The sequence below is a fragment of the Cydia pomonella genome, chromosome 3, assembly GCF_033807575.1.
Source record: "Cydia pomonella isolate Wapato2018A chromosome 3, ilCydPomo1, whole genome shotgun sequence".
Taxonomy (NCBI): domain Eukaryota; kingdom Metazoa; phylum Arthropoda; class Insecta; order Lepidoptera; family Tortricidae; genus Cydia; species Cydia pomonella.
Window position 1 is genome coordinate 8,313,096 of NC_084705.1, and position 16,459 is coordinate 8,329,554.

At 35.9% G+C, this 16,459-nt stretch overlaps 1 protein-coding gene and 1 long non-coding RNA gene across 5 annotated transcripts in view; one reads left to right on the forward strand and one right to left on the reverse strand.

Annotated features, from left to right (window-relative positions):
* Positions 1–16,459, reverse strand: part of LOC133515978 (homeotic protein ultrabithorax) — a 172,591-nt gene that overhangs the window by 132,761 nt on the left and 23,371 nt on the right. The window lies entirely within an intron of this gene.
* The window catches only part of LOC133515979 (uncharacterized), a 54,869-nt gene that overhangs the window by 37,948 nt on the left and 462 nt on the right, over positions 1–16,459 (forward strand). The window contains exon 4 of one of the 4 annotated variants that reach the window (XR_009799154.1): positions 13,408–15,995. The exons of the other annotated variants lie outside the window; for them this stretch is intronic. This is a non-coding gene — a long non-coding RNA (uncharacterized LOC133515979). Of the gene's footprint in view, positions 1–13,407; positions 15,996–16,459 lie in introns of those variants that run through there. 4 annotated transcript variants of the gene reach the window in all.

Consider the following 16,459-nt stretch of genomic DNA (forward strand, 5'->3'; position numbering starts at 1 on the left):
GATTATTGACTATTACCTGAGACTCAGATAACCATAGCAGTAAAAATTACATTAAAAAATGATCTACTAATAAATAAGAAGGTAGTATATAACAATTTATTTTTATATCATTGATTGAAATAAACAATTTATTGTTTGAAGCTTAAAGCACTTGCTACCACGTTGATATTTCAGTCTCCAAGTGTCAAATGAGGACATGTAAGGGTTACAAAACAGAGTTACATCACAAAATGAACCTTTCACTTTCCAACGGGTCTGTCTGTCTCAATAAATACGATGCTTCGACTTCAAGCCGTTTAAAAGACAATTGAATGCTACACCAGTATTTCAATTCTACTTAAATCATTTTGCTTACCAATAGGGAGGTACTCCATTTATGACCATCAGAATAGTTGCTGGACATACATCTAATTTGAATAATGTTGAAAGATCTGTTTGAAATGCATTATTTAAAGTGTTTTTATTTATGACGACTGTTTTAATATGAACAAACAAAGTTGATAATAAGTATCGGATATTACAATAACAGAAATTTCTGGTACACTCACTTAACAACTTTCAGCCAAACTAACACTCCAAACATGACCTACTTCTCCAACTAAACTGCACCTCAACTTGTAAAGATCACTGCGAAGCTCCGCTACCTAATAAATAATAGCAGCGTGAGTTAGGACCACCTAGAGAGTTTGTTTACTGCGGAACTGTATTGTGGCCATCTACGCCATACATTCTGCTCGGCAAATTGCTCAGCTCCCTGTCTAATAACCTCTTAATGAACGGAGATTCGCGCTTGCCTAATTGGAATTTATTATTTTATGATTTTAGTGCGTTTAGTTCTTAACGAGGTTATGTAACACAAGTCTTTATATAGGAACTGAGGCGAATCTCACGGGGCTAATAGGATTACACTAAAAAAAACTGTTTATATTAAAAAAAAATACTGGCGTCGCAGGCTAAGAGAAGAAACGTATGGTGCAATTTGTGTACAATCAATGTAATATTTCAAATAACAACGGATTTATCATCCTGATCCAATTCGCCTCGGTCTACCTTAAAAGTTTGTCATCACTGTTTGGGATCTTCTTCTTTGTAAATATAAAATTGGTTACATAAGAAACGTTCCATTTCAGGTTATGTAACCCCAAACTAATCAAACTATTACCAGCTCCGGTTTCTATCGAAAGGGAACGTACCTGCAATCAAACAAAACAACCATTAGACAACATAATAGCTTCATGGGATTCTACTATTTCATAATCAACAAGTAGGACGAACAGATTAGAACCAATTGCTCGACTTGAACTAATAAATCTGCCTTTCAAATTGAATAAAACTACGCCCCTTTAATTACATAATAGTGTTTAATTATCACATTTAAATAATGAATTCAGACCGGAGCACGCGACTCACCCGCCATTCACAAACTTCGTTAATGCCTCATTTGAATACAATCTAGACACATCAATGTTCTAACCCACTAGAACGTGTTATTATGTCGTTCGAGATCACTCAACCGCGTGTAGCAGACATTGTAACTCAACATACTGGCTTGTCGATGGGTCATGATGAGAACACACATGCTTACGCTCTTATCTTTATAAATGTAAAGTCTCTTTTGAGTAATCTGCGAGCGCTCTCAAAAGACATACAAATGAGTAGGTATGAATGCTATAGATATCCAATGGTTATGACAGTTTAAATTACTATCAGAATAATTAGGTGTGTTTCGCGTTAGACGAGGTCAAGGGGATATAACGAAATTAGTTATATCCTAGAACTCAATGAAAGGTTTTATTTATGATATCTATTTTGACCGGACAGCGTCGACGATAAGTTTGTCAATCGGTATAGCGTATTGGAATTCTACCAAAATATGCGCAGAACATCGTGTCAGTTTATGTCAGTAGCAAGTAACTTAACTGAATTGTACAATTGTAGACTTTATATGCAACGCGCCATGGTCGAAATTTAATAGCCTTAGTTTATCCACTTATTACTTATTATTTTAGGTGTTGTAGGTATTTGTGGCGACTCTGTCAGCAGTGTCAGCTACCAAAGATAATAATATCAGTGAACCTATTTCATCGTCAGTCCTTGGTAAACTATTATTTGAAAAGTTTATTACCAAACTATTTTATTATATTTGGAAAATTTTTAGAAAATCTAAAATTTTGCTCAGCTGTGGGCCATCGTTCACATGTGAGCCGCGTCACGTAAACATAAAGTTCGAACTTTGGCACACTACCATAAATCAAGGGGCGTTATACGCCATGTTTCATGAGCTTGCACCGTCTCTGTCGCTCGCATTTATATCGCAGCGCCCCCCTCTCGCTCTAATGCTGAGCCAGGGACCCGAGGGGGTCGGGAAGGGGGAAGCTGTCTAGCCGTGACGTATTACCCAACCGGCGGTCGGTCAAGTCAGTACGTTAGCTAAACATTGTGGAACTGCCTTTTTCTAATTTAAACAAAAATATTGGCAAAAAAATGATCAAAACTAGTGATGCGATAGTAAGCATCGACACTGCTAATTAGTTGACAGACGTCGCTATTATCTGCGTTGAGTACTTAATGCAAATCGTTAGTTCGATGCTAGAATAGACAATGTGAAGAGAGGTTTATGAGACCACCCACACATCCGCGTGTTTTATGTGGGGTCGCGATCACACACCGACGAATAATTTAGCTTTCAATTACTATGTAAGGAGTGGCTTATTCGCGGTCTTAACTGTTTATAAACTGCGACAAAAATTTTAAAAGGTCGAAAATTTCGATAAATAGGAGTAGGTGGGCTTTTACACTTCACCTACCTACTATTATCAATATTATATACTTTTGTGCTATAGATAACATGAAAGCACGTCATTTGTTACTTTTTTATTACGCACATCGCACATATGTTTTTTTATGATCTGGCTGTGATGGTTGTATCTAAAATAAATTAAATCAGCCATTTCCAGATAGGCCCCAATAAACATACCTAGATTCCTGTTTAAAGTAAATAAAAACATCCAATTACGCTCCTAAAGAATACATCGCATGTTTAGGTAGGTGATAGTGATCCCGTGATAGGTAAGTTCCACTTTAGATAACAGCACAGAATTCAACTGGAACTAAAAGCCACCTCGGAGGTGCTCTCAAGTCGTGTGTAAATGAATAGTGGTTAGCACGTGATTAGACCGCCAATTAATTCAACCGCCAATAAATGTTATGCGCATTTCGTTTATCTATCGACTCTAGACGGGGGTGATTAAATCGTGAATCACTTCAAATCGGATAGCAGACAAACATGCATGCATAACTCTGGCTTAAAAAATCTAGACGGAAAATTTGCGGCTAATCAGAAACCCGTTGGGTTACTTCGAAACAGTTTGAGGCCGGTACATACGTATTTAAACAAGCCCATTACCTTGTATTCTTATTTGTATCTACTAATTCGACGGCCATTAAAAGTATCGCGCCCTTGTCGGACACCTCATTGGGCGGCTATAAATATCGTCGTTATCTTTCGATATCAAGCGGCACTTCTCCACGCGACCTACCCCAGCTCTAATGAATTACACAATGAACTCTCATCTAAATACAGAAAAAAGCTTTTAAAGGCATATATCAAAAATGCCCACAAAAGCTTACTAAGACAGGACCCACAGATTTATTACACTCCCTTTGTTAAACACGTAATCTCCACGTGGAGCCGCGATATAAAAGGTATACCTAAATGAAAATAAATGTAGTTACTCATTCTCTTGCCTACCTATTTACATTGTGGCCGGGCATAAATTTAGCTCTGTTTAAAAGTAATCTATTTTGAAAATTACCCGTTAAATCACATTAGGACAGATAACACGTTGTTTGGGGTATGTGGTCCACAAAAAATGTTTGTCGGTCGGAGTGGCCGAGATTTGTTGCCTTCAGGGTGGTACCCCAGTCAATGGTGTCAAGCATGTGAAAATGGATTCCACAGAAGGAGGAGTACATTAGGTAGATCCATGAAAAAGGATCGTTTTTTGTGCCATCAATTGCACAATGTGACAGGTTATGAAAAAATCGCGTGTAAATCATTGCTATCGCAATATAGGTATATGTGGGTGAGTATCGAATTTAAATTAATTGACGATAATTTATCGTCCATGTTTTGGACATCGATACGTCGCTCCATGTCGTGCCAGCGGGCCATTTTAGGCAGTTTCCGGGTCTATTTGTGTATTGGTATGTTTGCCTAATTTATATGCGTGACGGTCCCTTTTTATTGGAAAACAAAACAGCTGCGCGGATTACCATTTTATTGACAAGCAATATAAATCAACCATATCTACTTACACTTATAAACACCTATGTAAGTAGGTACCTACTTATAAATATGTATGTTAACAAAATTAATGATGTCACGTAAATAAAGTATTTAAACATGATTTGTATGCATTATCTATTACTGTTACTTTGTTATGTCGTGAGAAAATCCTTTTAAAGTCCAGAAATACCTACGTATTTAAATTAAACAAATTCACAATCCCAATGTTAGGTACATAATGCAATAAAATAATAAAGCCAGCGGGCAACAAATAGGTATTAGTGATGTGATAGAGTCGGTTACATTCGGTACACTCGACACACCCATAAGTTGGTACATACTCTACTTAATGCTTTGTTATTACTAATGTTTAAATAGGTACATGTACGAGAATCACGTACATATTCTATTAGTAGTATACTTGGATAACAGATATTATTTGGCCTTCAATCCGGTTTAATAAATCTGGCACAGGCTGTGCCTGTATACCATGCTAACGCGACAAGAAAAAACGAATGAAAGAACAACCCAGGGCGATATTTCACCCGCAGATCCGAAGACGCTGACGCGATCGCGAAACAACTACGAACAAACCAGACATGCAAATAATCCTTAACAAGAATTAAGACAAAAATAAATCTGTATAAACTAAAATATATTTATCACAACTCCCTCGAGTCATATGATCCTGCTAAATGTTGTTACCACTAAATTCACAAATGCTGGGTCGGAAAAAGCACAGGAGTACCTACTAAACTTTGATAGAGCATTCAAGTGTTATAATATTGCATTTCTCAGTGATAAATTAATAACTTATCTTCTCAGTTAGTTTGTAAGTTAAACCGTTATTTGGGTTTATCGATACGTGACTTGGCGATTAGCGCATCACTAGCTCTCGGGTGCGAGCCAACAAATCATACAGATAGCATCTTCTACAAATTTGAATCGGATCTTATTTATGATTTGCCTTTTTCACGGCTGCGTTCTGGGGAAAACTCGAACATTAATCAACGATAAATGGGTATTGGGCTTTATGCCTAATTCCAACTTTGAAAGACTTATAAAAAGTAAATCAGTATCTAAACGGAAACCTATTCGAAGATATATAGAAATTATCTTCGACTCTCTCATTGGAAAAAGTCGCCGGACATCCAATTAGTCGAAGAAAGTAGAAAACAATCGGAAAATGGGAAAGTTCCCACGGTATTCAGTTCATTATCCGCAACAACATAATAATCATAACAAAAGCATGTACGAACCACCGTACTTGGTTAAACAGCAATCGCATAAACAAACCCCAACAATAAAGCCAAATAAACGCTCGAGCACGCCATCGAATCGCACCTTGAATCGCACATAAAAAGCCCGTGAATACCGGGCGAATTGAATAGAGCGCTATTCGACAGGAGCATCCCAACATTGCATTCCCAACCATTCTCGGTCGGGTAATATCGAGCACGAGAGTAGAGTTCGTTAGAGCTCATAAAATCGTTTACGAGCTGCCGAAGAGCCCTCTTCAATAAACGTGCCATAAAAGTTCGGTTACTCGACGCTAGATGGCGACACTAGTAGCCACTTGAAGCCGTTGCGACGATTTTAGTGCCATCTATGGAGCTTTTTAAGCGTTTAAAGACTGGGGGAAAGGGATAGTACGTGCTTCTCGCTTAGCCGGGATCGCGGTGAAGTTTGGAAGGAAGCACTGTCTGCAGGCCATGCGAGAGCTGAATTTTCTCGTTGTTATTATGTATTTACTTTTTGCAGGTGAGACAGCGAAATTAGTTTTTTGTGTGGATCGTCCATTATTTCCAGTGGCAGCATCTGAGGATCAAACTACATAATTTGAAATTATAGCCATCATTTCCTGATTTCGGAGTTTAACTTCCGGGTATTTTAAACCAATATAAAAATGAACTTTGCATTCGCCTTTTCGTAAATTTAAATGTGTATACTTATATAATTAGATTGATATTTAAAATAAATAATTGAATCACTTAGATTCATCGGATTAGAACATATGACGAGGTGTAGTGTTTAATATTGCAAGAGTCGGGCCAAGCTATCTCTGCATGGCATTTGCAATGTCAAAGTGTGGTATTGTCAAATTATATGAAAATATAACGTTTATAATCTGCCTCACTTTGTTCTGTTCAAGGTGCCAAGTTAGCTTAGACGGATTCTAATGGTGCCTCACTTTTTGCACAGGCTTTTTACACAAACTGGACGATTTCCACCGGCTATTTCTCGCGTTAAGCCCGCGGCACACACGCGGTGGTCTCATTAGAGGACGCATGTGTCTCGCTTCTCACACTGATTATGGCTCCGCTGGAGTCACGATCCACGATTTGCTTGGAGTCTTGGACTGCTAAACGCTTGCCGAGTATAGGGATGGCTCAAAAGTGCCACTTAACGAGTCATAGACTCACGTGAACCAGTTTGCGAGCGCTCTCGGATTACACAATTCTGATGGATCTGTCAATCATGTACATCAGCGCCCGAGGATTCGACTCGCCCAGGCTCGCGAAACCAATGGAAATCGACGGGCCTATTGAAAGTACTGAAAGTCTTATAGGTACTCTACTGTAGCTGCAGTCCGGCACCTGCGTTAGGACTTTTTCGCGTAGAAAGAAATACCTAGTAAAGTTGTCTTTTTTTAACAATGCTAATTTCGAGCATGCAATCGATTACAAGGTCGTAAAGTTGTTACTTTCCAAAAAAGCTGATTTACATAGATATATAAGGGCTAATATCAGATGAATTTTTCGAACTTGGCTAGTTGAATAGAAAAAGGTCACTTGATTTAGGTGGTATTAGATATTAAGGATATCTCGAACGATCTTTTAGTTTTATTCTGTCAAGTGTTTGACAAGTGACAGATAGTTTTGCCGCGGTTTTGGAAAAATGTGACATTGACAGTTAGATTACGGTTTAGAGGAAAAACTCAAGCGATTGAAGGAAGGATTTGTATTGTTTTAATTGTAAAAACTCAAAGATAAATAAACTATTGTAAACTAATTCAGTATTTTAGTGAGTCATCTAATAGTGGTAATCTTTAGTTAGCCTCTATTATAGGACTATAGGTACACGACGCTATTTCTAAACATAAATACAAAATCAAATATTAAAATTACTTAGGTTATTAAAATGACCTATCTACTCATAAAAAACAAGTAGACACCGTAAGTAAAAAGGTTTCCAAGTTTAGCTTAAAAGTTTATCATAATAATTAAAATTTTAGTCATTTTGGTTTAGGTATGTATTCCAAAAATCGTATGTGTTAGTTATTCATAATCCATTTTAAACCCTATGAGTTAAATACCAAAGTTAATTTTTCTATTTTTAAAATAACGTTGACAAGAAAGAACTCAGTAGAAAATCCACATTAATCAGCTGGATGTAATCATTAATCAACAACCAAAATTTTAAAGCCGATAATTTATAGACAAAGAACTAAACCGACGGGCATGTTCACAAAATAAATCTCAATAAAATTGATCTCATCTTAAATAACATCATCTTGGCTGGAGTTCGCTGGCTGTAGCGTCAGCAGAGTTGTGACCTAATGCCTAAGTGAATAGGTACTACTTACGGGTCTCTATTGTTTCCCATTAAGTTTTAAGTCATAATGTATTGTTTTTCCGCAGTTTCATTAAGTCATAATTTGCTTTTTCTCGGAAACGCGAAACTTTTCAGGATTGCCATAAAACAAACCTAACCTAACCTATCTATAGGATAACCTTACGAAAATCCTGAGAAATTAACGGTTTCAGAATTATGACTAACGCTAATCTGACAATCATTACATTATGACTTTCAATAATTATGTCAAACAAAGGGATCCGACTACTTACTTACCTACTTATCTTTCGATTTGAGTACGTAATTGTTAAAACTTAGCTATTTATCATTTTATCGAATTAAGACGAAGCCAATAAATTAAATTTTGTTCCTACACTAAGAATAGGAAAAAAAAAATAGGTAACAAAAGCCCTAGTCAGTATCCATTCATAATTATTTTTGTGTAAAAATGCATAGATATTCAAATTAACAGTTTTGGACAAAAAAATTAAATACCTATGAAGTGTTTTGTCACTGCTCAATTTTATAAACTAATGCTTTGTCCTTTACTACTGTTATCAAAGATCTTCTTCAATTGGTCAGTAGTTCATTCATCACCCTACTATTATGTACATTATCTACCAATTGTTTTAAGTTTATTTATTAAATTCATTCTTAACTCTTCAGATAGCAGTGTAAGTCTTGCCGAGTTTATTATTCTGACATATGTCATTATTATTCAACAAAAAACCTACTCTAGAAATAAGTGAGTAGATATAAATAATTTATAATATTTACGGCTTGTTAAAAAAAATCGATAGATAATTATTGATGAGCACCAATACATACCTTGATCCTGCGGACGCTACGCGCCCAAACAGGTTTCCAGCTATACCTACTAAGGCATTGTTATCTCTCGTCAGCATACTTCAGATTGTTTTGCATTTAATTATGTAAACTGTAAATAAATGCAACAATTTACGAACTGCCAAACAACCCTAATTTGTATTTTTATGTTGCGCTGTTTGACAAATTGTTCATTTTCGAAGCGTTAAATGGTTTTTAACTAAATTTATGCTCTTCCGAGTAAATAAAATATTGCAATTTTTTTATACTTATTACTCATGAAAATATGCTTGTGTTTTTATTCTTATCAATTCTTTTTACATGTGACTAAAAATACGAAAGATGTTGAAGTGTAGGTAATAAAATAATATAATTCACCTGCTACCGGTAGCACGAAACCTACTATAATACCTGTATTATATTATATTTAGTAAAAATCAAACTGGGCTCCTAATACCTACTAAATTAACATGCTCATACGAGTAGGTGAGTTTATTTTATGAGGTAATACAAAAAAAATCCCTAAGTGTGACAAATTTAATTATTATTCTTATAACCCTAGTAGCATTTAACAATTGTGGTGTCTGATAGTGACCTTTAAAATAAATTGCTAGTAAATGATGGCAATTTGACCGGCTGAACCATATGCGAAGGTTATAAATAACATAATGAGTTCAATTATCCGCCATCTTTAAAATGCAGTTCGGCGTTTGCTCGCCGAGCTAAAAGAGCATTGGAATGAGACGAATGGGCGAGAGTGAAATGGAACATGTCTCAACATGTGTAATATAGTTTAAAAAAATAATACTGTCGCATTAGTATTGTAGAATATGAAGAATAAACATTTCGAGTAGAAATTATTTGGATCATCTTATTAGTTGAGACACAACATGTTGGTACTAATTTTTTTTTTTCAATTATTTCGATAGTTTAAAAATATTCTGATTAACCCTCTAAGGCCATAGCGGCAACATACTTTCCATTATACCTTAAACAAAAACGCATCTCTACAATAAGAATTCAGTACCCCTAGTGTAAATATTTTCGATAGCGAAACGTGACGTACGCGTTTGCGTTAAGTGTCATTTTGTATGAGATTTTTGACTTTCCAAAACGTCCCGCTTGGCGCGCTGTTCAAAAACCCATACAAAATGAGACTACTAACACAAACGCGTACGTCACGTTTCGCTATCGACTAAATGTACACTAGGGGTACAGGTTGGAAATCGATTGACTAGAAAATAATATTATTGGTTTAAGGATATAACATTGTGACTGTCAGTTCCCAATTGCTCTTTGCTCCTACATACCAAAATAAGTTATATAACATATCACATTTTTCATTAAATTTGGTACAAAAAATTACCGTAAATCGGATATCGCCGTGCAAGTTTTTTTTTTAACTTATCCGAAACAAAGTCAATTAAAATTAGTAACTGCCGGTTTACCTTACCTCGTTATTATTTCCCTAATAACAGCAGAACCTTCGGAAACAATGAAATTCCCTCCAACGTCAGAGGCAGCTATCTCTCGTATCTACACGCGAACAGACAGGCGGACAGACGATATTTTGCACAATTATGTAGATAGTTATCGTGTAAAGTCGAGGCTTTTACCCGCATGACGCATACAACCTAGATTAATACGAGTTATGAGTCGAAATCAAATCAAATCACTGTAAAAGTAGATCTAAGTCAAGAATCTAAAAACAGCAAAACATACCCTAGAACTTGGAGTTGGTAATAAGTACATACTTTTTTTTAATGGCAATCATAGGACATTTACCTTATGTTCAGACCACTGGATTTTGAGGTTTCGTCTAAAATACAGTATTTGAGAAGAAATGTATCAATATGAATATTCTTACAGTCCAAACAGATTATAAATAAAATAAATAAATATTATAGGACATTATTACACAAATTGACTAAGTCCCACAGTAAGCTCAATAAGGCTTGTGTTGAGGGTACTTAGACAACGATATATATAATATAAAATACTTAAATACATAGAAAACACCCATGACTCAGGAACAAATATCCGTGCTCATCACACGAATAAATGCCCTTACCAGGATTTGAACCCGGGATTATCAGCTTCGTAGGCAGGGTCACTATCCACTAGGCCAAACTGGTCGGTCGAAGATTGTGACTGTAAGTACCGTATTTTTCTATCCTCATACAAAGGGGTAAAGTTAATGTATGTATATCAAAACAGTAATTTACAAAACACACTAATTAAATACTGAAATTATATCCAAGTCTATCCAACACGCTACGCCCTGACAGGTGTTCAAAGCAACGGACTTAAAGTTCAAACTCCTTTTTAGGGTTCCGTAGCCAAATGGCATAAAACGGAACCCTTATAGTTTCGCCATGTCCGTCTGTCTGTCTGTCTGTCTGTCTGTCTGTCTGTCTGTCCGAGGCTTTGCTCCGTGGTCGTTAGTGCTAGAAAGCTGAAATTTGGCATGGATATATAAATCAATAAAGCCGACAAAGTCGTACAATAAAATCTAAAATTTTTTTTTTTTTAGGGTACCTCCCCTACACGTAAAGTGGGGGTGAATTTTTTTTTTCGCTTCAACCCTAGAGTGTGGGGTATCGTTGGAAAGGTCTTTCACAACTAATAGGGGTTTTCAAGAATTTTTTTTTGATAAAGTGAATATATTCGGAGATAATCGCTCCGAAAGAAAAAAAAAATGTGTCCCCCCCCCCTCTAACTGTTGAACCATAGGTCCAAAAAATATGAAAAAAATCGTGGAAGTAGAGCTTAAAAAAGACATTAAATGAAAACTATAGCGGACATGATCAGTTTAGCTGTTTTTGAGTTATCGCAAAAAGTTTTCCCTTCATAGTAAAAAGACTTACTTTAATTAGGTACTGATTATGCAAATTTGCCTATTTGTTTAACTCGGGTGAAAGGTACCATTTACTACACTTTAAGCTCCAGTTTAGCTTAATGTGACGGAAGAGTAACTACGGAACCCTACACTGAGCGTGGCCCGACATGCTCTTGGCCGGTTTTATTTACCTATGTTGAACATGTCAAGCGGCCGGCGCGGTGGGTCCGATGGAGCGCGATGCCTCGCCTCGCGGGGCGTCGGCTCGTTGTAACTCATTTTGTATCGATGTTTATTGAAAATTAATTGTGTGAAAACACCACGCCGGCTATCTGTTATCAGCAACTGTAAATACCAGTGCGCTCTGCCTTAGGAATATTTAACGGAGGTTGTGCTTGTTAACTGATTTTGAAGAAAACCGTCTTAAACAATTTTGCATTTTCAATAGGAAAAGTTACTATATCCATCCTTTTAATTAGGACTTATAAGGTAAGGTATTCGCGTAAATAAACGACTCTGATAAAGTTTCATTTGAAGTCGACGATGTAGAAATTATTATAATGTATGAAAAATTCTTCTATACGCACATCGAATGTAAGGAGGTTTAGTCAGGAAAAGTTAAATAAAGCATGTAAAGGTACGACAAGCGGTGTGGCAAATGTTATCTAAACACGTTAGCAAAATATCAATGATGGACATAAATATGATTATACATGAGCTCGCTTACAGGCTGGTATTACTAAGCACTCGTAATTTTGTATTCAACAAAGTTAAAAGCCTTTCAGATAGGGATCAACCGCGTAAGAACAGATGGGTATAATGATACGTTCACGCCTATCAACGTTTCGAGCAAAAGTGTAGATTTTAACACTTCAGACGACATTGAGATTAAAAAATATATTAAGTATGCTGTCTTAAATCGTAGCCGCGAACATGAAAATAACCTCGATTGAATTGATTCGAACGATTTCAAAATCGAAGGCTGATCAACCCCTGTGGCCAAAATTTCCCCTTTTATTTTACCGTCTGATCATTCCATGAAACATTATCTCCCAACATCTATAATAACAACGTTTAACTTTATTTTTACATCCACCGTGTTGCAAAATATCATAAGAGAGATGGTCCGATTATTCCTTAGATGTCGAATCTAAGAATAGTCGTAACGTGGCACGAGTTTGAACCCGAAATAAACCAATAGGGAACACCTTAAAGTCTATACTCCAATAAATAACGTCTGATTTATGAAAATTTATCATACTCTTGTGGTTTAATTTTGAAATGATCTTCTGACGGGCAAAAAGTGAATAACTGCATAATCAATGTCACCGGATTTACGACTTTGTGCTTTATGGGATAGGTGGAATTTTTGCTCGTGGTGCATCGTAAGGACGACATTTTTGGTGCGTGCGGCTAGAAGTGTGTCTGCGTATTGTTTTGATAAGCTGCAGTACGGGTTCGCGAGATTTATTACTGGTATGATTTAATGCGAATAAACTACTCGCCTTGCGGTCGCTGTATTGATGAATGCGCCGCGTCTAGCGCTCACCTATATCCTACAATTTATGAAGGCAAATTAGCGCATCTATCAATAAACTAATAACCTTGTCAATAACCTTTGGACGACCCATACATAATCCAAAGGCAGGCCTTATAAACTACGCTAAATACCAGGTAATTAACACGCTCGCCATATGTCAATCAAACAATTAAATTCAATTTTCCTACAGATCGTAATTTTAAAGTTAACCAACATTATTTAAGCATCCGGATTTTTTCCAACGACGTAATAGCTATGTGCCGCGTTTTTAAAACATCAGTTGGTAATTATTGCAAGTCCTGAATGAAATGATAATAGCAGCTTGCTCGTTATTTGTAGATTGGCAACCCTGTCGCTGGAGGGCCAATGGGAACGTTGTACCGCGGCGCCTGAGCATGCTCGCCCGCTGCGCTCGCGCGGGATTAACGAGGAAACAGGCAACACTGACATTTGAAGCGCTGTGTGAACGTTAGAAACAAAAATGGTAAATTAAACTGTATTTATTGTGACTGTCTTTGGTTATGAAATTCTTTTTGAGCTGACCACCTAAATATGCTCAAAAAGTATATAAAACCACTTATCTTTATTTAGTTAATATAGAGCCTTAGCTTAGATTTATTTGTTTGTACCTAACAATGCTCGATTTTTTTCTGCAGCTGCTATTTTAAAATAACTCAATTGAGCCTTTGCAATACATAGCAACTGTAACCAATACAGCGATGAGTGATCCCGGCGACTGACACGGGCTATTATTCAAGCCTCTTATACAACACATCTCTGTAAATTACCTAATATAAGTGACCTCTGATTCCTTAAAAACGTTACGGATCTTGAGCTCAAGGATGAGCGGAGGAACGAAACGAATGTAAGTTCTTCGTGAACCAAGGTTGTAGTAATTCGCCCGCTCCGTATTCGTTGGAAACGATATAAATCAAATGCAGTTGGTAGAGATTTGCATGTCACAACTGTTAAATTTATTGCAGTGGCAAGGTCGCTGCGGTCTTCGCAGATAGCGATAGCGGTTACGTTAACAATAGACTGTTGTACAGTCACCTTTAATAATATCCTAGGTGAAGTCAGCATTAGAGCTGTGTATTTCTGACTATGCGTCAAAAGTATCCACCATTATCTAAACACTTAATAAAAAGAGATATGTCTCTGTGTTGCTATAGAACAATTAAACTGGTGCAGATCATTTTGAACGGAAACTGTCGAGATATATATCTATTTGGAAAAGTATTCCGGGGTGGGGTGGTAGATACTTTTGATGTATTATTTCATACGCTATTATTGATGCAGACTGTACAAGATAAACCACGAAATCAGGTCGTATCATATATGATGCACGTTACTTAATTACAAATACCCATTTTATCCGAGATGATAAATCTATGTACTTACGTTACCTGATATCGCCTGTTGAAAAAAATAGCTACAGACCTAGAGGCTTGTTCTGATAGTTATAACAGGTTATGGATTTGATCTGGATTTCTTGTTTGCATCTGGTTGAAGAAATGACAGATCATATATATAAGAAATCCAGATCACATTAATTACCTATTGTTACAATCGTAACACGCCTCGTACTAATTTTATCTCTTGTAAATTAAGTATACAAAATTATTTAGTATCACCATGCATAGTATTATCTACATTTAAAAAGCAAATTCAGCTCTGATGAGAGGACGACGATGTTATAATTAGTACTATGAATGTGTTTTTAAAATAGTTCCAAGTACAATTTATTTAATAATCAACACGTGACTCTACTTATTTTTAAAAGCCCAGTTTATAAAAGCGTAAAAAATAACTTCACTACTATTCAAAAAAGTAGACATTTTTGTATACTTACTGAGACTTACGACATTTTGCAGTGGTTAGTGTATACTGGTTTTTAAATGCTGTAACTGAAGGTAACAGTTAGGGTAGCCGGTAAATCAACATTAGGTCTACGGGAAATGCCGACGATTATACGATCGATGTGTTGGTTTGTCCGTTGCCTGGTTAAAGATAAAATGCGACCACTATTTCGACGCGATTTGAGCAATAAATATGAAAACATTCGTATAGTGTTTGACTACTAGGACAGTTACCTAATTGTCTCAGATTTTAATTAAGATTAGTATTGTGCTCTAATTTGATACGGCTGGCTACCCAGGTTACTTAAAACAGAATTCACGGCAAGCAGTTTTACTAAAGAAAAAAATAAGTACTAAAATCCTACTTAAATCTCAACCTTACTCAATATTAACAGCTAGCCCTAGACCTATTACCAGAAAACGATAGCACTTAAGGATAATAATATAATAATTCATATAAGAATAACCCTTTATCAAGTCCGTGGCGGCGTTAGCAAATTGTGCTGCGCCCAGGCTGAATACTGGCGTGATACACGCTATGTATTATCATACTATCGAACTGTGTCAAAATAGTTTTTAAGACATGACGCTTAGTCGTAAAACTGCATGAAAAAAATTGCGGGAAGACTTGAAAGCTTTATGAATACATAAATACAATTTAATCAACTGAACTTTTTGCGGGAAGAGATGAAATGTCTATGAATAGGTACCTAAGAATTAATAAATCCACTGAACTTTGAACCTGGTAAAATGTTTAATGCAAAATAAATTATCTTTACAGTACATATGGGGCTACTTTATAGCACTAGTGCGAGAAGTAGCATATTATGTTACTGTGTCGAACATTTAAAGGGCCATATGTACTGTAAAACGTTGTACGATACATGTGCGAATAGGTAATTCGCAACTCGTGTCGATTTAAAACACTCCCTTCGGTCGTGTTTTAATTTATCGCCACTCGTTTCGAATTTCCTATTTTTCGCACTTGTATCGTAATGTACTATTACCTAGAACTAGAAACATATAAGAAATTAACAAGTATATATGTTAGCACCTAAGCTAAAGACTCGAGAGCAATGAAAAGTTGAAACACTAAATAAAAAAATACGTACGTCTGGTCGACTTCAAAAACCTTCAAATCATAAAATATACAATAAAGTACAAGAAAGTGTGACTCGTGTCAAATTATCGTATAATGAAATAAGAGAAATATTAAAACGGAATAACCTTTAATAATATGAGAACATTACAATTTTGTAAGAGTCAAATTATCACGTAATAAAAACGTTTAGGTGACATCGTATTCAAATCGTTTTTTACAAATCAGCTTATTAACATTTCAGATGTGAATGTATTTTTAACACAGGTAACTCGTTGTAATAAATTGTAAATTATTAATATTTTGTATTAAATATTCATATTTATTAATAATGTACACATACATTACAGGTCAAAATTACAATCAGTGAAATAATCATTAAGCGAATTTTTATTAATACCAACTTCTAAATAATAATACATATATAAAAATT